Source organism: Tupaia chinensis, unplaced genomic scaffold (assembly GCF_000334495.1).
Source record: "Tupaia chinensis unplaced genomic scaffold, TupChi_1.0 Scaffold143936_1, whole genome shotgun sequence".
NCBI classification, from domain to species: domain Eukaryota; kingdom Metazoa; phylum Chordata; class Mammalia; order Scandentia; family Tupaiidae; genus Tupaia; species Tupaia belangeri.
In genome coordinates, this window is record NW_006203787.1 from 3,228 (window position 1) to 17,136 (window position 13,909).

The 13,909-nt window shown below is 39.7% G+C and overlaps 1 long non-coding RNA gene across 1 annotated transcript in view; it reads left to right on the forward strand.

Annotated features, from left to right (window-relative positions):
- LOC102490176 (uncharacterized) overlaps nucleotides 1-13,909 on the forward strand; it is a 102,966-nt gene that overhangs the window by 255 nt on the left and 88,802 nt on the right. The window lies entirely within an intron of this gene.

Genomic DNA, 13,909 nt, shown 5'->3' on the forward strand with positions numbered 1-13,909 from the left:
CCAAGTTTGCTAGTGGATCATCAAACTCACTTCCAATTTTTCTTGTACACTCAGCTAGATCTCCTTGCCCCAGCCTTCCTTGTGGTGATGACCATGTGAATGATTTCCAGCCAAGGGTATATGGTACTTCTTGGCCTGAGCTATTAAAATGAAAAGTATTCCTTCCTGTTCCCCATTAGCAGAGTGAAACCGAGACTTGGTGTTTTGTAAACTATTTGTTGAAAATGTTGTACCCTAAGATAGAAGGGGCCTGGAGTAGAAATTAGGACTTTGAGAAAAGTTGCCTGACCTGGAATCTGCATTTTAAAGCATTATATGATTTCTTATTTACATTCAATCATTGCTCATCTCCATAGAACACAATATGGTTTCTGAGAATTGGCATGCAGTATGTGACAGTCTAATGAAGAGTATTACCATGTATATAATTTCCAACAGCGAACTTTACATTCTTGTGCCTGTTAAATGTTTCTTCCTTGAGGCCCTCCCATCTATCCTCTACTACCTGCTCTTATTTATTCCTCTCCCATGCAGTCTTCGGTATTTACATTTGTTCCCCTTACCATTTTCTCTTTGTATCTTTCAATTTCTGCCATAGACTGTGGAGATCAGATATATATTGAGTGGGGATATACAATGTTTGTCTCTCATAATCTGCTTTGGTTTGCTTAGCATTAAATCTTCTGCATTCATCCACTTTGAATCAAATGACAAGGTTTCATTGCTCTTTATGGCAGAGTATTCTATAGGGCAGTAGCCCCCAACATTTTTGAAACCAGGGACCAGATTCCTGGAAGACAGTTTTTCCACAGACTGGGGCCAGGGGGAAGAAGAATGGTTTGGGGATGATTCAAGAGCATTACATGGATTGTGTATTTTATTTCTATTATTATTGCATTTTGTAACATATAATGAAATCATTATACAACTCACCATAATGCAGAATCAGTGAAAGTCCTCAGTTTGTATTCCAACTGGAATCTGGTCACCACATAGTATACAGAATTGGCTTAGAAAATATTAATCATCTATTGAAACCCATACATAGGTAGGACCCTTGGTGTTCTCTTTTAAATGCAACTTTCTTTTTTTGGCAGTTTTAGAATCTTTTGTCATCTTTTCATTAGGTTGTGTGCCCATTTCAAAGAAGCTCTCCAGTGACTTTTTAAAAAAAACTAATTTTGGTTTGGGTTAGTGTGTGGGCTAACCAAAACTGTGACTGAGATGAGTGTGTAGTGTGGGAAAGAGGCACAGATGGGGGTGGTAAATAAAATAATGGGCAGCCATGCATCAGCTAAAGTAAGTGTTGGGTTCTGACTTACAACCTGCCACAAGATGCGCCTGTACAATTGACGTATATCAACTCACTTGCCACTCACCAATTGGGTTTCAATATGAGTCTGCAAGCAATTAATTTATTATGCTCCTTATGAAGTCAAATCTCTCTGCTAATGTCAGTCAGTATTTGCAGCTATTCCCCAGCACTAGGATCACTGCCCCAGCTCTACCTCAGATCATCAGACTTTAAATTCTCATAGGAGTACAACCTAGTTCACAGTAGGGTTTGCACTTCTATGAGAATGTAATACTGCCACTGATCTGACAGGAGGCAGAGCTCATGTGGTAATGCAAGAAAAAGAGAGTGGTTGTAAACACAGAAGCAGCTTTAGTTGCTCACCCAATGCTCACCTCGTGCTGTACAGCCCAGCTTCTAACAGGTTGAAGACCCCCGCTGCAGTGTATATTTGAAAGTTTTTTTTCAATCCAATCATGTGTTCTGGACATTTAAATGATTCCATGTTACAGCAATTGTGAATAATGCTGAGATAGTGGATGTGCAAGTGTTTTTCCCACTGTTTTCCTACCCTTTGAGTAAAATACTATGGAGTGAGTTGTGTGGTAGTTCTACTAGTAGCTTTTTGAGGAATTTCCATATTGTTACACAGTGACTGTATTAATTTACATTCCCACTAACATTGTTGAAGAGTTGTTCTTTATTTTTTTGATCATAAACTTTCCAAATGGGGTTAAGTGGTATCTCATTGGGGTTTTGATTTGCATTTACCTTATGATAAGTGATGTTGAACATTTTCTATATGCATTTTGGCTGTCATCTTGGAGAGTTGTCTGCTGAGCTCATTTGCCCATTTTTAAATTGGATTGTGCTCTTATTTGCTGGTGAATTGTTTGGGTTCTGGTTATCAATCCCTTTATCTGAGGAATAGTTTGCAACTATTTTCTTCCATTCTGAGGGTTGTCTCTTCACTCTAATTGGAGTTTCTTCAATTATGCAGAAGCTGTTTTACTTTGATGTATTCCTATTGTCTATTTTTTGGATTATTGCCTGTGCTTCAGAGGTTTTATTTAAGAAATCTTTGCCTTCTTTGGTGTCTTGAAGAGTTTCCCCTGTGTTCTGTATCAGTATTTTTATAATTTGAGACTTTACATTTAAATTTTGAATCCACTTTGAGTTGATTTTGGTTAATGATGAAAGAATATGCATTATGCTATATGAATAAGAAGTAAACTTGTGTGAAGCCTTTGAGATTTTTAATTTTTTAGTTTTTGCTGCTGACATTTCCTTAAATAGTATAGACAATTGTTCTTAAAATCTTCAGAAATTCCACCAAAACTTCTCAAAATAAACATGCAACTTAAGTAAAAGATGTTACCGGCATTCAGACAAGTGTCCCTGGACCCAAATCTTTCCTCTATAAAAAACGTGGAAGGAATAGTGTCTAGTTTTCCCACCTCCGACATGCTTTCACTAAGGGCCATACAATAAGGAGTAATTTGTTAATTAACAGTGTGCCCAATAGAACAGGTTACCTTGTGAATAGAATGCGATGATATGGTGATACAATAAGCACTGTGTCTTTGGTTTCTGCCCCTGGTTCTTGGTATACAGAGATTCTGAAGCCATTGTGGATAAGGGTTCTAGAGAAACCTTTGATTTTAATATTTAGTCTTGAACCCCTGATCCTGATGCACAACTTATAAGACCTTTGTAATTTCTTGAGTAATAGGAGTGTCTGGCATAGTGCCCCTACATACAGATGGGGGTGGTAAATAAAATAATGGGCAGCCATGCATCAGCTAAAGTAAGTGTTGGGTTCTGACTTACAACCTGCCACAAGATGCGCCTGTACAATTGACGTATATCAACTCACTTGCCACTCACCAATTGGGTTTCAATATGAGTCTGCAAGCAATTAATTTATTATGCTCCTTATGAAGTCAAATCTCTCTGCTAATGTCAGTCAGTATTTGCAGCTATTCCCCAGCACTAGGATCACTGCCCCAGCTCTACCTCAGATCATCAGACTTTAAATTCTCATAGGAGTACAACCTAGTTCACAGTAGGGTTTGCACTTCTATGAGAATGTAATACTGCCACTGATCTGACAGGAGGCAGAGCTCATGTGGTAATGCAAGAAAAAGAGAGTGGTTGTAAACACAGAAGCAGCTTTAGTTGCTCACCCAATGCTCACCTCGTGCTGTACAGCCCAGCTTCTAACAGGTTGAAGACCCCCGCTGCAGTGTATATTTGAAAGTTTTTTTTCAATCCAATCATGTGTTCTGGACATTTAAATGATTCCATGTTACAGCAATTGTGAATAATGCTGAGATAGTGGATGTGCAAGTGTTTTTCCCACTGTTTTCCTACCCTTTGAGTAAAATACTATGGAGTGAGTTGTGTGGTAGTTCTACTAGTAGCTTTTTGAGGAATTTCCATATTGTTACACAGTGACTGTATTAATTTACATTCCCACTAACATTGTTGAAGAGTTGTTCTTTATTTTTTTGATCATAAACTTTCCAAATGGGGTTAAGTGGTATCTCATTGGGGTTTTGATTTGCATTTACCTTATGATAAGTGATGTTGAACATTTTCTATATGCATTTTGGCTGTCATCTTGGAGAGTTGTCTGCTGAGCTCATTTGCCCATTTTTAAATTGGATTGTGCTCTTATTTGCTGGTGAATTGTTTGGGTTCTGGTTATCAATCCCTTTATCTGAGGAATAGTTTGCAACTATTTTCTTCCATTCTGAGGGTTGTCTCTTCACTCTAATTGGAGTTTCTTCAATTATGCAGAAGCTGTTTTACTTTGATGTATTCCTATTGTCTATTTTTTGGATTATTGCCTGTGCTTCAGAGGTTTTATTTAAGAAATCTTTGCCTTCTTTGGTGTCTTGAAGAGTTTCCCCTGTGTTCTGTATCAGTATTTTTATAATTTGAGACTTTACATTTAAATTTTGAATCCACTTTGAGTTGATTTTGGTTAATGATGAAAGAATATGCATTATGCTATATGAATAAGAAGTAAACTTGTGTGAAGCCTTTGAGATTTTTAATTTTTTAGTTTTTGCTGCTGACATTTCCTTAAATAGTATAGACAATTGTTCTTAAAATCTTCAGAAATTCCACCAAAACTTCTCAAAATAAACATGCAACTTAAGTAAAAGATGTTACCGGCATTCAGACAAGTGTCCCTGGACCCAAATCTTTCCTCTATAAAAAACGTGGAAGGAATAGTGTCTAGTTTTCCCACCTCCGACATGCTTTCACTAAGGGCCATACAATAAGGAGTAATTTGTTAATTAACAGTGTGCCCAATAGAACAGGTTACCTTGTGAATAGAATGCGATGATATGGTGATACAATAAGCACTGTGTCTTTGGTTTCTGCCCCTGGTTCTTGGTATACAGAGATTCTGAAGCCATTGTGGATAAGGGTTCTAGAGAAACCTTTGATTTTAATATTTAGTCTTGAACCCCTGATCCTGATGCACAACTTATAAGACCTTTGTAATTTCTTGAGTAATAGGAGTGTCTGGCATAGTGCCCCTACATTTGTTGGGATTTCTTAGGTGAGAGGAACACCTTTTATTTTGATAAAGTGACTCTTGGTGGGCTCCTTGGTAATATTCCAATGGTGATTAGCTGCCAGAGGACCAATCATGTGATTAGAAGATGAAACCTTCAGTTACTCCCCACTTCTAAGTTCTGCAAGTTGGAAAGGGGCTGAAGGTTGAGTTTATCACTGATGCCCAATAATTTAATTGATCATGCCCATGTTTTAGAACCTCCACAGAAGCTCAAAGGACTGGATTTAGAAAGGCCCTGGATTGGGGCCAGCATATAGCATAATGGTTACATTGCTGGACTCCCACATAGTTGACCACAGTTTGAGTTTCAGACCTGGTGGCTTAAAACTTGAGCCGGCCAGTGTGCGTGTATGCCCAAAATTCCAAGAGGAGAATGGAGGAGAAGGGATTGCAGCATGGCCATCCCCTGGGGAGTGATTTCTCGCTTTCTGTCTCTGTCTTTCTCTAAGTGTCCGACAGGTACACACGCCCTATAGCAAAAATCTCTCTCTCCAAAAAGAAAACAAAAAGAAGCCTCTGGATTGGTGTGCACATCTGCATGCAAGAGGGTGACAGACTCCAGTTCCCTAGGTTGGACTATTCTACACTCGAACCCTTCCGAATCTCACCCTAAGGCTGTTCATCTATTAATAATAGATCCTTATATATATCTTTTATTAATGAGCCAATATACATGAGTAAAGAACTGCCTTGATTTCTGTGAGATGCTGTAGAAAATGAAGAAAATCTAAAGAAGGGATTGTGGGAACCCCAATTTATAGCCATCTGAGCAGAAGTACAGTCCCAATCAGGAGTCACAGCTAGTTACAGCTATCATCTGAGGTGGAGGGTTTCGTGGGACTGAGTGCTCATCCCATGGGACTGATGCCATCTCCAGGTGGACAGCACCAGAACTGAGCTGACCTAGGGTTGAGTTGAGTTCGAGGACCCAGCTATTACCCACTGGAGAGCTCCCGGGGCTAGGAAAACACGCCCCACACATCTGATCACAGGAGCTCTGTTGTGACTGCTTATGAGAGTAGGAAAAGCACTTTGCTTTTTTTCCCATCTCGAAGAGCTCGCCTACAACTCATTGTAGGTAGTGCTTTTATTTTTCTAATACATAGATGAACAGCCCAGCCACGAGCACTCCCTTTGGAGTTTAACCAACTTACAAGCCAAAGAAAGTCAACAGGCTCTGTGTGGGGAAATAGGTTGCACGTTAAAGTTCCTGAATAGTTTGTTTGTTTACTTTGTTGCTGGCTTCTCTTCTTTTTTGCACGGAGTCTTGAAGAAAAAAATGTCAGTCTAATAGTGTGGCGAAAACACATTAATTCACAGATGCACAAAAAGCAAAGGTTTATGCTCCGTCTCCTAAAGGCTAATCACATGACTGGTGGAACCAAGAGTTAAAATTCCTGTCAGTTGGGGCCAGCAGGTAGAATGGTGGTTAAAGTGCTGGATTCCCATTCGGCCAAATATGGTTCAAGTCCTGGACCTGGTGGCTTGCTTTCTTACTTTCCCTCTCTGTGTATCTCTCTGGTTAAATTTTTTAAAATAACAATATTAAATAAATTAAATAAAAAAATCTCTCTCAGCCCTTTGGAAGTTGCCAAATACTCAGATGTTTCACATTGGGTAGATATATGTGTGAGTGTGTGTGTGTGTGTGTATATATATATATATGTGTGTGTGTGTGTATATATATATATATATGTATATATATATATATTTGGATTAGTCACAGTTTGTTATTTTTTAGCTTCTGGGAAATTATTTTGGTATATACATTAAACATTCATTGAGAGCATGCCTTACCACATATGCATGATAAATTGCCTAATAATGTCTTATTGCTATATAAAAAATCTTCAGCTATAGCTTTGATGAGATGGCTATTCCAAATATATTTAAAAATTTTATTGTCTGAGAGAGTCCACCCATTACATTTATGCAATATTTCTCCAGAAATATGACAATGACATAATTTTGCTGAAACATTTCCTATTAAGGTTTTGGTGTTCCCCAGTATATTGTCAATCAACGTAGGGAAATGTGAATTTGTGATTTTTCTGCAGTTTTTGAAAGCAACATTTAAAAATGACACTGATTGTCTAGATTCAAAGTTGGAAAAAAAGGCAGAATCCTACAAAAATCAGGACCGCCTTCAGCATGCTTTGGCACTGATGTTTCATTGGATTTTTTTCCTAAAATGCCTGTATGCACTGGACATCTTCTTCAACAATGGTGGGCACGTTGCACGTTATTGGATCCAAAACACATTTCTATGCTTTGGGTCTGCATTATCAATAAGGCCCAGTGAAAAGAAAGGTAGGGGTCCTGAATTTATGTTCTTATGAGACTCCTACATCAAAATCAGGATGATAATGACAGGAGAGAGCTAGGAAGTTACCTGGGTTATATCCATTGCATCACAAAAATAATAGTTAATAAGTATCTAGCAACTATCAACCATTAGTCTGATGCCCATTGCTATCAAGGGATTCTTTTTATCTTTTTTTTTTTTGAGAGATTTTTTTGCTATAGGATGTGTGTGCTCTCCAGAGAGACAGAGACAGAAAGTGAGAAATCCATCCCCCCGCCCCCGGGGCTATGGCCATGCCACTATCCCTTCTCTTTCATTCTCTTCTTAGGATCTTGGGCACACACGTACACACGCCCGGTGTGAGTTTTAAGCCACCAGGTCCAGTACTTGAACCACAGTCAACTATATGGAATGGCAAGGACATAACCATTATGCCATCTGCTGGTCCCCCAAGGGATTCTTTTTATAGAGAAAAATAAATAAATTCTGTGTTTTTGAAAAAGCTTACAATTTTGTTAAAGAAAAATAAACCTTTTAAAGATTTAATATAGAGCAACATACTAAAAAGTAAATGTTGTCACCCAGCTGTGGTGGTACATGCTGCTTAGATGCTGTGTTCTGCTAGCTGAAAGTACATGGGAGGCCTGGGTTCAATTCCCAGCCCAACCTATAGATGAGAGTGGTGGCCTCTGCTTGTAATCCCAGCCATGCAGGTAAGCTGAGGCAGGGAGAGCTCAAGTTCAGACTGACCTGGGCAACACAAATAGACCGTGTCTGAAAGAGCTGGGTGTGGTGGTCTCAGCTACTTGGGAGGGTGGAGAATCAGGACAGTGTGAGACTCTGTCAAAATAAACAAACAAACAAGCATGAAAAGAAGGCAGAGGAGGATATATAATATTACCCACTAAGAGTTGATTTTTTGAGGTTGATCTTAACGAGTATGATGGATATAAATTGGTAAAAAGTAAGAAGATAGAATCCCAGACGAAAGCAAGGTGAGAACTGAGAGAAACTACAAGCGAAAATTTATAGAATCTGCCGTTTAGGTGAGAATTTAATTTGCCTCGAGAATGCAGCATCTAGGAATCGTGCTTTTTGTGCCTCTTTCAGCAGATTTTTTAGTTCATAATTTTCCTCTGGCCCTGGTTGTAAGATATTTATGCTCGACTGTGTTCATTGTTTCTTGTGAACTTATAAAAATTGCTTTTTTATTAGTCTATAAAAGCCATGTTTGGAGACAGCCTAAAATAAAAATTAATGCAACTTATCACCCTACAGCACGGAACAAGTGCCTGGTTCAGTCTCTTATTTAAGCACCACAGATGCATTGAAACCTAATAAAAAATGTTTCCTGGCCCATCAACCCTAACCAGGGAGCAAGAAGCTGAAATCTGTGAATTGCCTATAACCAAAAAGGAATTCTTTTGAGAGCAGATTTGTTACAACTCTGAGAACAGGTATGTTATGGCTGGAGGCGTAAAGTCTGGGATCCGTGAAGAAGCAAATGTTTGTCACTTAATTATCACTCTTCCTCTTCCATCACCTTGACTTGTTAAAATTAGTCCTTTTGATTGTGATATGGCTCACTTAGACTTTGAAGTTGTCTCGTTGTATGGAAACAGGCAGCATTCTCTGTGGTTCCTAAGTAGTAGTTGTCGGTAGTTAAGATATACTCTCCATGCTAGTTTAAGGCACATTCATATCTCTCCATGTCCCTGAGGGTGTGGGTGACAAGAAATATGTCACACAGACTGGTTTGAAAAAATCATAGCAGTAACAGCAACAGCTATAATTATTATTATTATGTTGCAAAAAGCAATATAGAACACAGCCCTGCAAATCTGTTTCCCAGAGAGCTTGGGCCTCCCCATTCACTTCTGAATGGTGTCCAGAGATGCTGGGCCACTTGTCAGTACTAGAAGTTGTGATCAAGTGCTTGGGAACACCAAAAGCTGAAGTTTAAGAGAGAGAGAGAAAGAGGGACCAGCAGTTGGCATAATGGCTGTGTTACTGGATTCCCATGCGGTTCATTCCTGGACCTGGTGGCTTCAACTCATGCAAGGCACGTGTGCGTGCGTGCCCAAGATCCCAAGAGGAGAATGGAGGAGAAGGGATTGCAGTGTGGCCATCCCCTCTGGGGGGTGATTTCTTGCTTTCTGTCTCTTTATCTCTGTCTTTCTGGCGAGTGCATGTGCCTTATAGCAAAAACTTATCCAGAAAGTAGAGAGAGAGAGAGAGAGAGAGAGAGAGCGAGCAAAACATAATGAGAGTGTTCTCGACATTCCCTGCGGTCTTCTCATGAGTTGGGTCAACAGCCTTCATTAGTTGATGCACTCTGCTATCTCCACCTCCCGTGCCCCTGCCCCTGCCCCTGCCCCGGGTGAAGAATCTTCATGTGAACTATGTGCCCCTGTCTTCAATAAAAACAGCTCTGACAAGAAGGAAGCTCGGAAGGAACTGATGGGAAAATGCCACCAATACTGCTTCCTCAGGTGCTCTGTAGACACACTGTCAAGGACACATCTGTCTTGAATGAAGGTTTTCATTCTTATACCCTGTTCTGTTCCAGTTGGCTTTCCAAGCCCTTATCTAAACTGTGAAAATCAAATGCTGTATCTGGTTAGTCTTCAGGAAAAGTATGCCGGCCGTCCTCAAAATGATAAGAAGCCTGTTAAAATGATCTGGGTGTTGGAGCAGCCGCAGTGGAAGATCCTTGCTAAATAGAGACCATCTGTACCCCGAGTGAGCACAGCTTGCCCAGTTTCTGACCCGATTATCACCCAGCTATTGCTCTTGCAGATCAGCCCAGGAGTCTGGGCCTGGGGTTCCCAGGACACAGACCAACTGGTTGTGCAATGAAGACTTTATGAGAAACTTTCCCCACCCCCCTATTTTCCTAAGGGCCTGAAATCAGCAAGCCAAAAAGCATTTTATCCTAATATAGAAAAGAATTAGACAGCAGATGCTTCTTCACAGCAGCTTGCATGCCGGAGAGAAAGAGAAAAAAAAAATGGCGCAGCTCTTTCTCTGGCAATAGTTAGGACTGACTCATCATGGGAGTGTTTGTGTTGAAATTATATTTTTCTTTTAGATAGTGGGATTATTATCACTCAGCTATGGCCAGCTCATCCAGAGTGTCTTTGATGGGATGTACTCTTTTCACCACATGAAGAGTGTGTCTTGGGCGCCAAGGGAACACAACATCCAAGATTGTCATCGTGGGAGAAGAAAAGATAAAGAAGAGACCCTAGAGAAAAGTTGGCGGAGATCAAGAAGTGAAGAGAGCCAATGAAATAATTAAGAAGATTTGTTTTCTTTTTAACTAAGGGTGGGGATTGGGTCATATCTCCATAATCATGTGAAAATAGAAGGTTGCCCTATGAACAGTTTTCCCAGTGGCCCCCATGAGGCAAGTTACAAAATCTATTCTCAGTCACCCAACCAAAGACCACCAGCAGGGAATGGGGTACTTTCTTAGACTTGATGAATGAAAACACAATTTTCTCTCTGTTACCTTATTGTTCAGAGGTTTATTCAGATCGGGAAGGGGAAGGAGGAAAAGAGAAGGAATCGTTACTAAGGAAGCGCCTCCATATTGGATTCTCCATTTTCTGGTGTCCTAGCCTTTAGCTATACATGGCAGTTGCACTAGAGGTCGAACTCAGCTCCTGGCCACTAGTCTCCTCACTCATTTAATCAGTGCTTCCAAATGGCCTTTGTTTGGTCTTGATCTTCCTGAAAAAGTGCTCCCTGCAACTCTCTTCCTTTGCGAGTGCCTTGGGAGGTATATCAAAGTCCAGCTCCTTCAACCTGAATGGCTATAAAATGTGGGCGCTCCCTGGTTCTCCCAAACCTGCTTCCCAGCAGTCCTCTGATCAAATGGCTGTGTTCTGACTATTCCTGAAAGTCAGGCCTTTATTTCAGTGTATTCGTCACCTTGATGATGGTGTTTCCCATTAAAAAGAAGTGGGTGGGGCCATCTCCTTCTGTACATCTGCCTGTCCGGATTCATCCGTTCCCCACACTCCTCCTTCAGGGTTCTTTTCAGGGCTTTTTCAGATGTATCTGTGTATCTCAGAATTGACCTGGTGTCCAGTGCTCATACTTGTGGGATTTTAGTACTAGTCTGGCCATTCATACTTTTGTCCTTTTCAACATTAGTATATATTTCTGTGGACTAACTGTCCCGTGAGAGCGAAAACTCCTACAGGAGTCTACGGACCGTGTTGTAGACATTTTTCATGTTCTTCATAATAAATGAAATAGTGAAATATAAATACTAAAATAGTTTTTCCCCCCACTACCTGTCAGCATGTGTCCTTTAAACCTCATTGTTAGCCTTTGGGAATAGGAAAACAAATCGAAATGAGGCAAAGCAATAGAAGCTCTTCCAGAGCCATTATATGCCATCTTTCTGCTCCTGAGCAGATCACAATAGTGTAGAAACTTTTGAGCCAACCAGGACCCTAGAAAACATCAAGTGTACTCACTCACATTTTAGAGATGAGCAAGTGATTGATCTGAGAGGTGATTTAACTCAGCGAAGTTGACAAAGCTGTAAGGGTTTCAAGCAGGGATTGAAAAATCCTATCTTCAGTAGCTTGGTAAGTTTTTTTTTTCTTGTATTCATTCTCATCCTAGCTTTCCTATGGCTGCTGAGCTAATAGACATTGGTAACTTTTACTTTAGGAAAAAAAAATACCTAAAGACATGAAAGCAGTAAGGGTGGGAAACAGAATTGAGGGTTGGCATGAACATGGTTTTAACTTTTCAGGTAATTTTTCTGTGTTTCAGAAATCGAGTGTATGGGTGGCAATTATGGTTGTACTTTTATTTCACTTTTACTCTGTTTGGATAATATTTTGACATTTTAGAAATTACTTTGGAGTGAGTTAACCATTTTTTTTTTTTACATCACTAATTATGCCCTATTGGGCTGGGGGGAAGCAAGCCTCACTCTCCTTTTCACGTTGTCCTTTTGCTGTTTTGTTGTTTTACAGAATTCTGAGACCAAAAATCAAGATGCTACCCAAATGCTATATCCTGTAACTATACTAATGAAGTATTCAAAGGGACAAAAGCTTACAGTGTAGAAGATGTAGATGTTTGGTGGCCTTCAGAAGTACTCCAAGGTCACTACTTTAATGTCCTAGGATGTGCAAAGGCATTTCTAGAAGGAATAAAATGAAAATATTAGTCTGGTTTTCAAGAAAGAATTCTAAAGTAAGAGTCATAGTCCTGAGGTCTGAATTTCCTTGAATCTCACTTTCTCTGTCAGAGAGAATTCCACCTGTTCTGGACAGCTGGCTTACTTGATGTGTTTATTAGGGACATAAGTAAAAGTGTGTGGAAACTTAATGTATATAGTGAATTTGTTTCTATGGACGTAAAAAGGGATTTTTCCCTGGGCTGAGGCTTATTTTTTGGATAGTGTTATAAAGATTTCTCATGTGCATTAACCAGGAAGAAAATAATGTAAAGATTTACATTATTTGAGTGTGGGGTTTATCAATTAAGATATAAGACAGATGAAATTAACTGTATTGTGTATAACTTCCTGTTTTGTTTTGTTTTTAAGAATTAGTTAAGTCGATTTAGTATTATTTTTAATTTGACCAGAGAGAGACAGAGAAAGTGAAAAAGCTGCCGGGTCTGGGACTCGAACCATGCTCAGCCATGTGGGAGTCCAATGCCTCTAACCACCATGCCATCTGCCAGCCCCAAAACCTTCTTGTTCTTTATGCCTCTCTATGATCCTTCCTTCATTTATCTCCAGTTGCTACGATCCATCACTCCGTCCCAGTCATGCCAATCAGGGTACTGTTCTCTCGTTGCTGCTCTTGTCCCCTCACCATGGAGATTCACGGCTCACAGGGGCCCTGCCCGAGAGGTACAGCACCTCACGGCACATGAGCCATGTCTGAACATGGCCCCTTTCAGAGATGGATGTGGTCGAGGTACTGGCAGAGCAGGTGACAAATAACTAGCAGTTTGGCTCATTTGCACTGAAGGGGTTTTGCACGCTGGGTAGTTATTGTACCTTTACTGGATGTAGGATGATTCTGAGCCCACAGAACCCTTTCTGGGGATTTTTACAGAGTGTGCTTACATAGTCTTGTGATAGGAGAGACTCTCAGGACTGAGCAAAACCAAAAACCTAGCTTTCGGTTTCTGTCCCATAATCACCTCTGGCACCACTGTAGGGCAAATATAATGAGTGCTTCTGCAAAGCAACATTCTGTCTTTATGTGTACCAAGGTGGTTCTGTAATACAATAGTTACTGTATTCTAAGTATCAGTTTCTAATTTTTGTTTATAGTAAACCAAACTTCTCAGTGATAATATATGAGTGATAATGGATCCACTGACACAAATAGACATTTTTAATTTAAAAACAATATATATTGGGACCAGTAGGTGACATAGTGGTTAAAGGCACTCAGTGATAATATATGAGTGATAATGGATCCACTGACACAAATAGACATTTTTAATTTAAAAACAATATATATTGGGACCAGTAGGTGACATAGTGGTTAAAGGCACTGGACTCTCACATTGTGGTTTGAGTCCTGGACCTGGCAACTTGCTTTCTAATTTTCCTCTCTCTCTCTGTCTTTCTCTGGCAAAAATAAATAAATAAATAAATAAATAAATAAATAAATAAATGAAATTGAATAAAATAATTCTTAATAATAATAATATATATTATTTA